The sequence below is a fragment of the Cupressus sempervirens genome, chromosome 4 (assembly GCF_028749045.1).
Source record: "Cupressus sempervirens isolate cs-2001-9-10 chromosome 4, ASM2874904v1, whole genome shotgun sequence".
NCBI classification, from domain to species: Eukaryota; Viridiplantae; Streptophyta; class Pinopsida; order Cupressales; family Cupressaceae; genus Cupressus; species Cupressus sempervirens.
In genome coordinates this window covers 284,657,541-284,667,935 of record NC_143121.1, presented here as the reverse complement: position 1 = coordinate 284,667,935, position 10,395 = coordinate 284,657,541, and the positions used below count along the sequence as shown (strand labels likewise).

At 33.1% G+C, this 10,395-nt stretch overlaps 1 long non-coding RNA gene and 1 pseudogene across 1 annotated transcript; both read left to right on the top strand.

Annotated features, from left to right (window-relative positions):
* The first annotated feature begins 507 nt into the window (after positions 1-507).
* On the top strand, positions 508-7,027 carry LOC149561115 (uncharacterized; annotated as a pseudogene).
* Positions 7,028-8,529: 1,502 nt separating this feature from the next.
* LOC149561114 (uncharacterized) lies at positions 8,530-10,395 on the top strand. Its single transcript, XR_016363402.1, has 2 exons — positions 8,530-9,211; positions 9,344-10,395. It is a non-coding gene; the product is annotated as an uncharacterized LOC149561114 (long non-coding RNA).

Here is a 10,395-nt window from a genome sequence, read left to right as displayed (position 1 = left end):
GAATAAAGAAAAGACCACTAAAACCCTAGGTCAAGCTAAATTGACAAAGTGAACTCTTGTCAAATGGGATGGAAGAGGCATGAAGCTTAGTGGTGTAATTGACATGGAATTGAATTTTGACATTCATGTGATTGCTCACAAAATCTACAACTCAAGCCGGTTGAACAATGTGTCATTTGAAGCAGTTGACCTGACATACAAGGTCTAGTAAAGAACAATTTATCCTTCAACATTGTCGAGCTACTGCTACATCAATTAAGCAAGAATATAGAGAGCATATGAGTATCAAAGAACAATCAGTGTAAGTTTAGTTCTCTCTTGACATGTCTATTTTTCTATGTTCATAATTTTTTCCCTTTCAAAGGAACTGTACTATAAAAGAAAGATACACCAGTATTGTATCAAATAAATGAATTTATAGCAAAGATGAGAGAGAACTTTGAGAGTATTATAGATAATTATTTTGAGACATTTAAGGAAAATATGTAGAGCATATTTAGGATACCCATGAAGCTTGTAGAAGATTATGAGCAGGATATTTGTTTCATGGTTGACTGTGACAAGGTTTACATTCAAGCAGCTAGACCTAGAGTGGCATGGGTTAAACCTTTGGAATATGAGCTTAACATAGATAACACTAAAGATATCTTCGAGGCTCTACTGAATGAGCATGTGGATCCAAAGGAAACATATTTTGGCACTTATGAAGAGGCTAAGGAAAGAATTGAGTTTGAGATCAAGTTATTTGAAGAAGTGAGCAGAAGAAGGAAAAGGATAGAGAAAATAATCAAAAACTCTTAAGCAATCAAGCTCTCCTCTCATGCTGGCAGAAGGAAAAGGAAATGATATGGAAGATGAAGATGAAGATGAAGAGGATGAAGTAGAGGAAGTAGAACCTAAGGAAGAGGAGCCTCCAAAGAAGAAGGGGAAGGTTATAATAACCAAACTTGCCAAGTATTCCCTTGCTATGTTTACAAGACGATCTGCCAAATCCAAGAGGAAACTAAAGTTGGGTGAGGAAGATCAAGATGAACAGATTATCTTTTAGAGATCTGGAAATACCCTTCAAGAAAAGTTGAAGAAATTGGAAGGAACATGTATGACATGTTTTAAGTCAATTAAGTATGAGACTTGGAGTGAAGAATAGAAAAAGAAAATTTAGGATGCCCTTGTAGAAAAATTGGGTAAGTGGAAGTATTCACCTGATGAGTTAACACAACAAGTTCCTAATGTACTTTTGAAAGTAGTAAAACCTCAATGGGACATTGTAATGAAGGTTGCTAAAGACATCAGTGAAAAAAACTTGAGAAAACTTATGTCAAGTCTTAATGAGAAAGAGATGAAGTAATCTTTGAAAGAAAATGAGAAGAAGCTCACACCCAAATTCAATACATGTCTAATATTGCTAAAATACATTAAATCTGTGGTGAAGTCTACTACTACTACATGGAAAAATATCTATGGGTTGCACAAGTCTAGTGAATTTGTTGTGCAAATAGATGATAAAGATGGTGAAGAAGATGATGTGGAAGAAGAAGTATAAATTAGAGATGATGGGATAGACGATGTCAAAATTGATGATGAGGAAGAAGGAAAAGAAGCCATTGGAGGAAGTCTTCCAAAAATACAGAGTATTGAAGAATCTAATGCAGAAAAGATTGTAGCATTAGTTACGACCACCTTTCCTCACTCTCCAAGAAAAGTCTTAGTGTAATCAGGCTTAGAGAAGGCTTCTACCAAGTTGATTGAGGTCAAATCTACAACACTAAGTACACAAACAATCTCTGGAATTTATATGTTGAGTGTTTCAATGACTGAAGTGCTATCTGTTGAGCAACAAGTCTTCCCAGCATTAGGCTTGACTGAGCAACAACAAGGTATTCATGTTGTTAATATTATTTCTACTCTTAGTACATTTGGTGCTATTCCTACTTTTTCCACTATTGTTTCCATCATGGTGAGTGCAATGATAGTTAAGACTCAGTCTCAACCGAGCACTGAAGTTCTGGATAAGGGAAAATAAATTGTTCATTCTGCTATTCCATCAGAAAAGGGTAAAGAGGAAGAAATTGATTTGGATGAGGACATTGTTATTCCAAATTGGGATAGCTCTAACCTCACTCCTAATCAAATGGATACCCTGGGAGAACTTTGGAAGAAGAGGGCTAAGCAACAAAAACTTAGAGAAGAGAGGAAAAAATCAAGCCCTTGAGGACATAAAGAGCATATTTGTTGATGCTTTGAATATTGAGGTTGATGAGAAACAACCTATTTTGGATAAGTTAGTTGAAATTGTCCACAAGTTAAATGAAGAATTAAATGGACAAGAAAAATTGTTGCAGAGAGCTAAGAGAAAATTTTCATCTAAAATAAAGTTTTGGAGGAGGTAGCACAAAAGATTGTTATTGATCAAGTAGAGTTATCTATTATTCTTGCTACACTAGAAACATCTAAAAATAATGTTGTTTCTTTATTTGTCGAGTGACACATCTATCTTTACAAAGGAGATCAAGGATAAATTATCCAAGATAGATCAGGATATGAAGGCAAGTGCACATCAGTTGTCACTTGATCTGAGTTTTAGTTCTATACACTTTACAAAGATTAGATATTTGACAAATCTTTAGGCAGAATTGCTAAGGGAAGAAGCTAGAATTAGAGCCACACTTGCAAAAATTCAGGGCATGATTCTTCCAAACATGGATTCACTGCAAAAACACATTATACATGAACATATACTCATCCATGATAATAACTTCTCCATACCTAAACCACATGATGGATCTATTAGTAGAGGTACAGATAGCCTTGCATGCAAGTAAGGTATTGCAAGAGAATTGGGACAAGACTATGGTACTAATTTTGAAGGTACATTTTTATTTCTTGTCACATTTTGGTATTAACTTGAAAATACTTTGCACCATTGGCATTTATGTCAAAAAGGGAGAGAAGATATGTTTATTAATAATAAAGGGGAGAATGCTATTGATAAAGGGAAGAAGATATGTTCATACTCTAGATATATGTATAAGAGAGATATATGTATGGGGGAGTAGTAATATATACAGATAAGCAAAAAATATTTTTATAAAAGAAATTTTGAAAAATCAAAAGAATAGAGTAATATACTGAGCTACAGCAGCAGTAAGTCAAAACCAAGTTGAAGACACATAATGTTGATATAGGAATTTTTTGACTTGTAATTTTGAGAATTTAGATTTTTGGTATGATAAGTGTCTTTGTCACTAATGCCAAAGGGGGGGATTGTTGACATTAAGGTCAATTTTTCTATTAGTGACTTAACACTTAGTTAGTTGGTTACATTGCTACCAAGCTCTATAGTTGTTATTGAGTTTATTATTCATCCAATAGTGTTAACCAATTCTTTCAATTGCTACTGAGATAAAATAGTCAGAGTGTAGTTCATGTTGAGCTTCATAGTGTCTACTAAGCACCTGAGTTAGTTTACAGTATAGCCCAAGTGTAGTAGTCTTTACCAAGCTATCCAGTGGAAGCAATGAAAATCTTAGTGTTAACCAAGCTGTATAGTGTTAACCAAGTTCTACAGTGTCTACCAAACTCGTAGTGTTAACGAAGTGAATCTAGTGTTCATCAAGTCATGTAGTGTTAATCAAGTGATTCAGCATCTACTGAGTTTCTCAGTGTTCACTGAGTCACACAGTGCTAACTGAGTGCGAGATTTTTTCGAGCATTGATAGTGTTTATAGAGTGTCAAAACATCATTGAGTTGACTTCAAAAGCCGAGTTACATCAGTTGGGTTGACTTTATGAATTATGATAAATTTAGTATTGTATTCAACTCCAAAAGGTAATTATTTGGATTGATATATATGTAACTCATTGTATCATATCCAAGTGTGTCAATAAGAATGAATATGAATTGTATAAGTGTGAATTGAAGAAGGGTACAAGTAGTATAAGGGATAATGATTTATCTATCACAGTAAGGTAATCATTGCAATTCAAGGAATCTCATTCAACAAATCAAAGTTATAGATCATAGATCAACCACTGATTCATTATAACAGGTGCATTAATACAATCCTTTAACTGTGTGGACTTAACAATCTTCTGCTAAATCTCCTAACAAAGTGCATACTTCATTGTATGTTTGTAAATCCTTTAACAAGGTGGACTTAGAAGTCCTTATTTCTCCTAACAAGGTGGATCACCAAAAGTGGTCCATTGTAAGCCTTAATAGGTTCACTTTATATTGTAGTACTAAAGCTTATGGGTATCTTCCCCACCCCAGTTTTACTTTCTAATTGGAAGGGTTTTGGGTCACCATATCTTGTGACAAAGTGTTATGAGTGTTTATTGCTTTCATTCTTTCATGCATGCAATTAGATCAAAATAATATATGAAGGATTAATTGACGAAGTGAGTTAAAGTTTTATTGGTTCCTAATTCACCCCTCCCACCTCAGTAACCTAACCGACCTTATATTTCCAAAAACTCATACTCTATAAATCATACACTTAACTTATTGACTTGGAAACGATAACTAGATACAATGAATAAGACTCTATAGCCAATGTTTGTCGTGAATAAATTCTCATTCTTGGGTTGTCTTAGATTGAGAGTCTCGAAAGAACATTCCAATGGCGATTTATCTAGCCAATAGGAAATTTACCTAGGCAAAGCCTTAATTGATCATCACATCGTTCTGGAGAGTGGTCTAATAGTTACTACAGAGGGCCTTGCTTAAAGATCACACACTAAGTGTTTAACTACTTAGGTGGATCTTGTGGGGTCCATTTGATTTTCTATGGCTGTTTTCATTTTCCATTTTCGCGAGTAGTCCTATTACCGTTCATGAGCCAAATCAAATTCAAACGTATCTACTTCTCCCATTATGTACTACTTTGGGTTTCCTGGACCTTAGCGATAATGATGGTTTGCAGAGCAACAAGTTGGGTGACTGGATAACACGTCTGAGGGCGCCAAAGCATCTTCGACTGAGTGGCATGAATCTCACAATGGCAGAAGATACTTGGTTGGGAGGATACTTGCTCTCTCTCGCTAATCTCATCGCACTTTCCATGAATGATTACGAGCTTTCAGGAGAAATTCCTCCCTTCTTTACAAATCTCTCATGCCTTCAGCAGTTGGAACTTTGGGGAAATTCATTCAGAGGTAACATTCCTACATTACTTGGAACTCCCCTTTTGTCATATCTTGATCTTTCATGGAATAGTCTAGAAGGTTCTATTCCCTCCTCTTTAAGCACCCTCTCCAATCTGGAGTTCCTTTATCTCAGTTCAAACAAATTAAATGGAAGCATTCCGCCTGCTCTAGGGAATCTTTCCAAACTAGTAAATCTGATCTAAGTTCAAACAGATTGAATGGCAGCATTTCGTCTACTCTAGGGAATCTTGCAGCCCTGATTGATCTTGAATTGGAGAATAATTCTTTGAGCAGTACAATCCCCACTTCCCTTGCTAAGTTATCCAAGTTAGAGGTGCTTGATTTGGCCAACAATAGATTAAATGGAACTTTCTCATTTTTCATTTTGAACAATTGCACCAAACTTATTGCTTTGGATCTCTTGAGGAATATGTTGACCGTAAAAGTGAATGACTCTTATCATTCCCAAATTTCAGCTCAATACTTAACTTTAGGTGACTGTAATGTTGGAGGAAACTTCTCGGCGTTCATTTTAGCGCAATATGTTATTAAATATTTAGATTTGTCAAACAATTCTCTTAGACTCTTTATTCCAAATTGGCTTTGGGGATTCACAGATATTGAGTACATCGATCTTTTAGATAACTTTCTTGATTGATCAATTATAAAATCAATAGATAAATATACACAAAATCTTCTGTTTCTTTCTTTAGCAGGAAATAATCTTGATGGTTATATTCCAACTTCTATTTTTAAACTAAAGAATTTGGAAATTTTAGACTTGTCAAATAATAAGTTCAATGGAAAAATACCTCAATGTCTTGAGAATTGTGCTATATTGACTGTCCTAAATTTAGAGAAGAATAATTTACAAGGGAAGATTCCAAATGTATGTAAGGGAATGGATTCTCTTGAGACATTGAAATTAGGAGATAATACATTTGAAGGGTATATTCCATCATCTTTTGGAAAATATAGAAATTTACAAATCCTTGATTTGAGAAACAATAATTTGCAAGGTAACATATCAAGATGGTTTGAAACCTTGGTCAATCTCCAAATTTTAATTTTAAAAAATAATAGTTCCAATGGTCCAATACCATTACAATTAACCAAATTGCAAAATCTTCAAATTTTGGATATGTCCAAAAATAAATTTTCAGGGACCATTCCAAAAGACTTAATGAAGTTAACCACAATCACAAATCAATCAGAAATTACAAACATGCTTGAACATGAAGCCCCTAGTTTTCAAGCATCAAACTATTATGTAGATGAAATAACAGTTTACAATAAAGGGAAAATTATGGAGTTTGTGAAAATTTTAAGATTAGTGAAATGTCTAGATCTTTCTAGCAATAATTTATCTGGTAGCATTCCTTGGGATATTGGATCACTCAAAGGTTTGATTATTCTCAACATTTCAAGAAATCATTTTAGTGAAGAGATTCCCATGTCTATTGGAGAGATGACACTACTTCAATCACTTGATCTTTCTCAAAATAACATATCAAGGCCAATTCTTACTGAGCTACAACTTCTCACATCCTTAAGTTACTTTAATGTCTCCTACAATAACCTATTAGGAATGATACCACAGGGAGGACAAATGATGACATTTGATTCTACATACTTCAACAACAATCTAGGTCTATGTGGTCTACAAATATATGTCTCATGTTTAAGTAGCCCTCCTCATTCTACAAAGGTACAATAGGAAGATGGTGAAGATTTAGAGGAGGATATATGGTGGGATATTGGAATGGCAACAGGGTTTGTAGCTAGCTTTGTAATTGTAATGGGAATGTTGTGTCTCAACAAAACATGGAGTATCCCATGCATTAAAATCATGGATTATATTATTCTCTCTCTATTTTAAATATAACGATAGCATTTGTATTCTGCAAAATATTGTTAGAATTTGTGGCTCAATAGCTTATAAATTATAGTATAAGTTTATTTATGATAAAGCATTTAGACTATAAAACACCTTTCTAATATTAATGAGGTTAATTAATATTAATATCTCAAATACTCTGGAATTTTTTTTTAAAAAATAATGTGATATTTTTATCATGAATCTTTATAAAAATGCTTCAAAGTAAATAAATCTTAATATTATTTATTTTCTTATTAGTTCTTTCAAAAGGCAAGAATTAAACTATTATAATCATTAAGAACAATTTTGTCAATTATTTCAACCAATCATAACCATGAATTAAAAGTTTTTTTTTTATGTATTAACTATAAGGGGACCAAAATAAAAAGAAATACAACAAAACGAGGGGAGGCACAACCTCACAACATGAGTATCAAAGTATCAAAGATTCAAAACATTACAAAAGCATGGTCAAGAAAAATAAAGAAAAGCCATGTGAGACTAATGCGGAATCTCATCCTAAGATTCAGCCGAGGTAGTCCAACCCTAAGGGCATTCCATCCAAATAATGTTCCTTTTCTCTTAGATCTGTGCCAACATGAGAATCTTGTCATCAATGGCATCCTTTTTGTTCTTTTAAATCTTCTTATTGACCTCCTTCACCATCTTATCAAAGGTAGCAAGATTGTCCATGTTGTTCCTCCAAATAGAAATGTCTTCCATCTCTAAGGTGAACATAGTAGAGTGGCCCATGCACATAAATCTTTCCATTTATCTATGTTCTTATTGGCCAACACAAAAAAATGCAAGGGAGAAAAACCATTTTTCTATTAGATAAATAGTAGAAAATTATTGATGACTAAGTGATTAATTAAAATCTTAAAATCTTGTACAATATTTTTAATTCTATATTAATTTCTCTAGTCTCCATCATGCACGATACATGCAAAATGTGGAAATATACATTTTTAAATCTTATTATGAGATTTTAACATGACACTATTTTGTACAAATAATTTTTGTTTTAAATTTATTATAAAATAGATGATAATTTATTGTCTTTTTATCATTTTAAATATTTCTTTCTTGTGTGATTTAAAAATATATATTACAATAATAAATATATAATCAATTTACTTTTATAATCATATATGAAATAAGGATCACATAATAAGTCACTTTTTAATATTGTTATTTAATAACATTCTATTTTAATGTCTTAAAAAATTATTTTCATGACTATTATTATTTTAAAGTAGCAATTTATTAAAAAGTAAAGATATTTGTGTGTGCGTGTGATTTAAAAATAAGAAATAATTTACTTTCATTAACATTATATTAATTAAATATGAATTAAAAGACATTTTTTCTCAATCATTTTTTAAAAAAATCATAAATTTTAATAAATTATGTTAAATATATATTAAATTTTTTATTATTTATTATCTAATGATAATTATTATGATAAGTAGAGATGATTATATTCACAGAAGATATCAATTTGGCCAAAGTACTTTGATGATGATATTGTTATTTGAGAAGGAGGCATTTGAAGAAATTTATCTTACAATGTACGATAAGCTCAAAGTTCAGAAAGATTTCCTCTATGTTTAATGGCAGAAGTGTTGGGTTATGTGACGCGCTCCCCTGCCCACAGGTGGTTAATTATGTGGTGTTCCATGTTTACTAACAGTCATGGCTTTTGGTGCAACGACAAATGGGCCCTACAATTGGTATCAGAGCTTGGTTTTGGCCTAGTCATGGGTTCAAATCTCCCCGGTGCCTTCCCGACCCGCGTAAGAACCTGGTATGCGCGTCGAGGGGGAGATTGTTGGGTGATGCGACGCGCTCCCCTACCCACAGGTGGTTAATTATGTGGTGTTCCATGTTCACTAACAGTCATGGCTTTTGGTGCAACGGCAAATGGGCCCTACAAGAAGGATTTCAAGCAATATAATTTTCTTGTGCTCTTTAAATATGCCTATATATTTGTGGGATTTTGATTTGTGTTCAATAATGAATGAGATTGATCTCTTCTTTTTATAGATTGTTTGTTGTGGAGTAGCAGTCAGGGCATACAATTTTGGTGCAAAGGACTTTAACGATACACTTGTATACAAGGAAGCTATTGAGTCTTAAGGATTGTTTGAAGAGGCGCCCGAAACACCTGAAACTCTATAAGAGGTATGCAACTCAAAATTGAAAGAATAGAAAGTGATTTTATTGTCTACATTTGTGATTATAGATTGCTAGAGATTGGGCATTGAGATTATTTTGAGTTTACTTATCAATGATAAGGTCTTGGCAAAAATGAAGTCATTGTAGGAAACATGGCCACGTTGAAGGGGGCAATGATTTTTATTGATTAGTGAATGTGGATTTCCAACTGGAGGAACATGGAGGTGTGAATATCCAAATTGAGAATAACACTCCCATGGAAGAAGATGATAATGTGCCAAAGGACATGATTGAAGAAGATGGTATTGGCGTAGCTGATGAAAATGCTCGTGATGATGGTACTAGCACATCTAATAATGATGATGAAGATGGTCTTGATATATCTATACTTGAGAAGGTATATGATCCCCTATACCAAGGCTCCTAAACAACTCTTCTCTCTTCTATAGTGTTGTTGGTGAACTTGAAGGTTATGAATGATTTATCCAATGTATCAATGTCACGTATGCTAAGGTATGTCATTTTTTTCATCTTCAATATTATCATAACATTACTATTCATTATATTAACAATTCATATTTGTTGTTGTAGGTTGATGGGTGAGTTTTTGTTACAACCATAAAATATTATGCCTCATTCATACTGAGAATTATCTACCATTATGAATCAAATTGGAATGAAGTATCAGACAATACATGCATGTCCCAATGATCACATTCTATATCATAAATAACAAGAATTTGCAATAGAGTGCCCTAATTTTCATATTAGTAGATATGAGTCAAATTAAATAATAAACAAGGTGCCTCGTAAGGTTCTTCGGTACATTCCCATTATTCCACATCTTGAACAATAATTCAGGTGCACTAGCTTGGCACAATTTATGGATTATCATGCACGTAATCGAAGTCAAGATGACATTATGTGAATTCCTGTAGATGGTTCTACATTTAAAGAGATAAAAAAACCATGGGCACACTTTAAAGAAAAATCTCGTAATTTCAAGCTTGCATTGGCAGCAGATGGTGTCAATCCATTTAGAGATATGAGATTTGTTTACTCGGTGTGGCATTTTTTATTATTAATAATAACATTCCTCCTTGGATGTCCATAAAGAGGGAGCATATAATGTTGTCAACGATTATACCAGATATTTTTTCATTTAATAGTTATCTAAATTAATTTTTAAA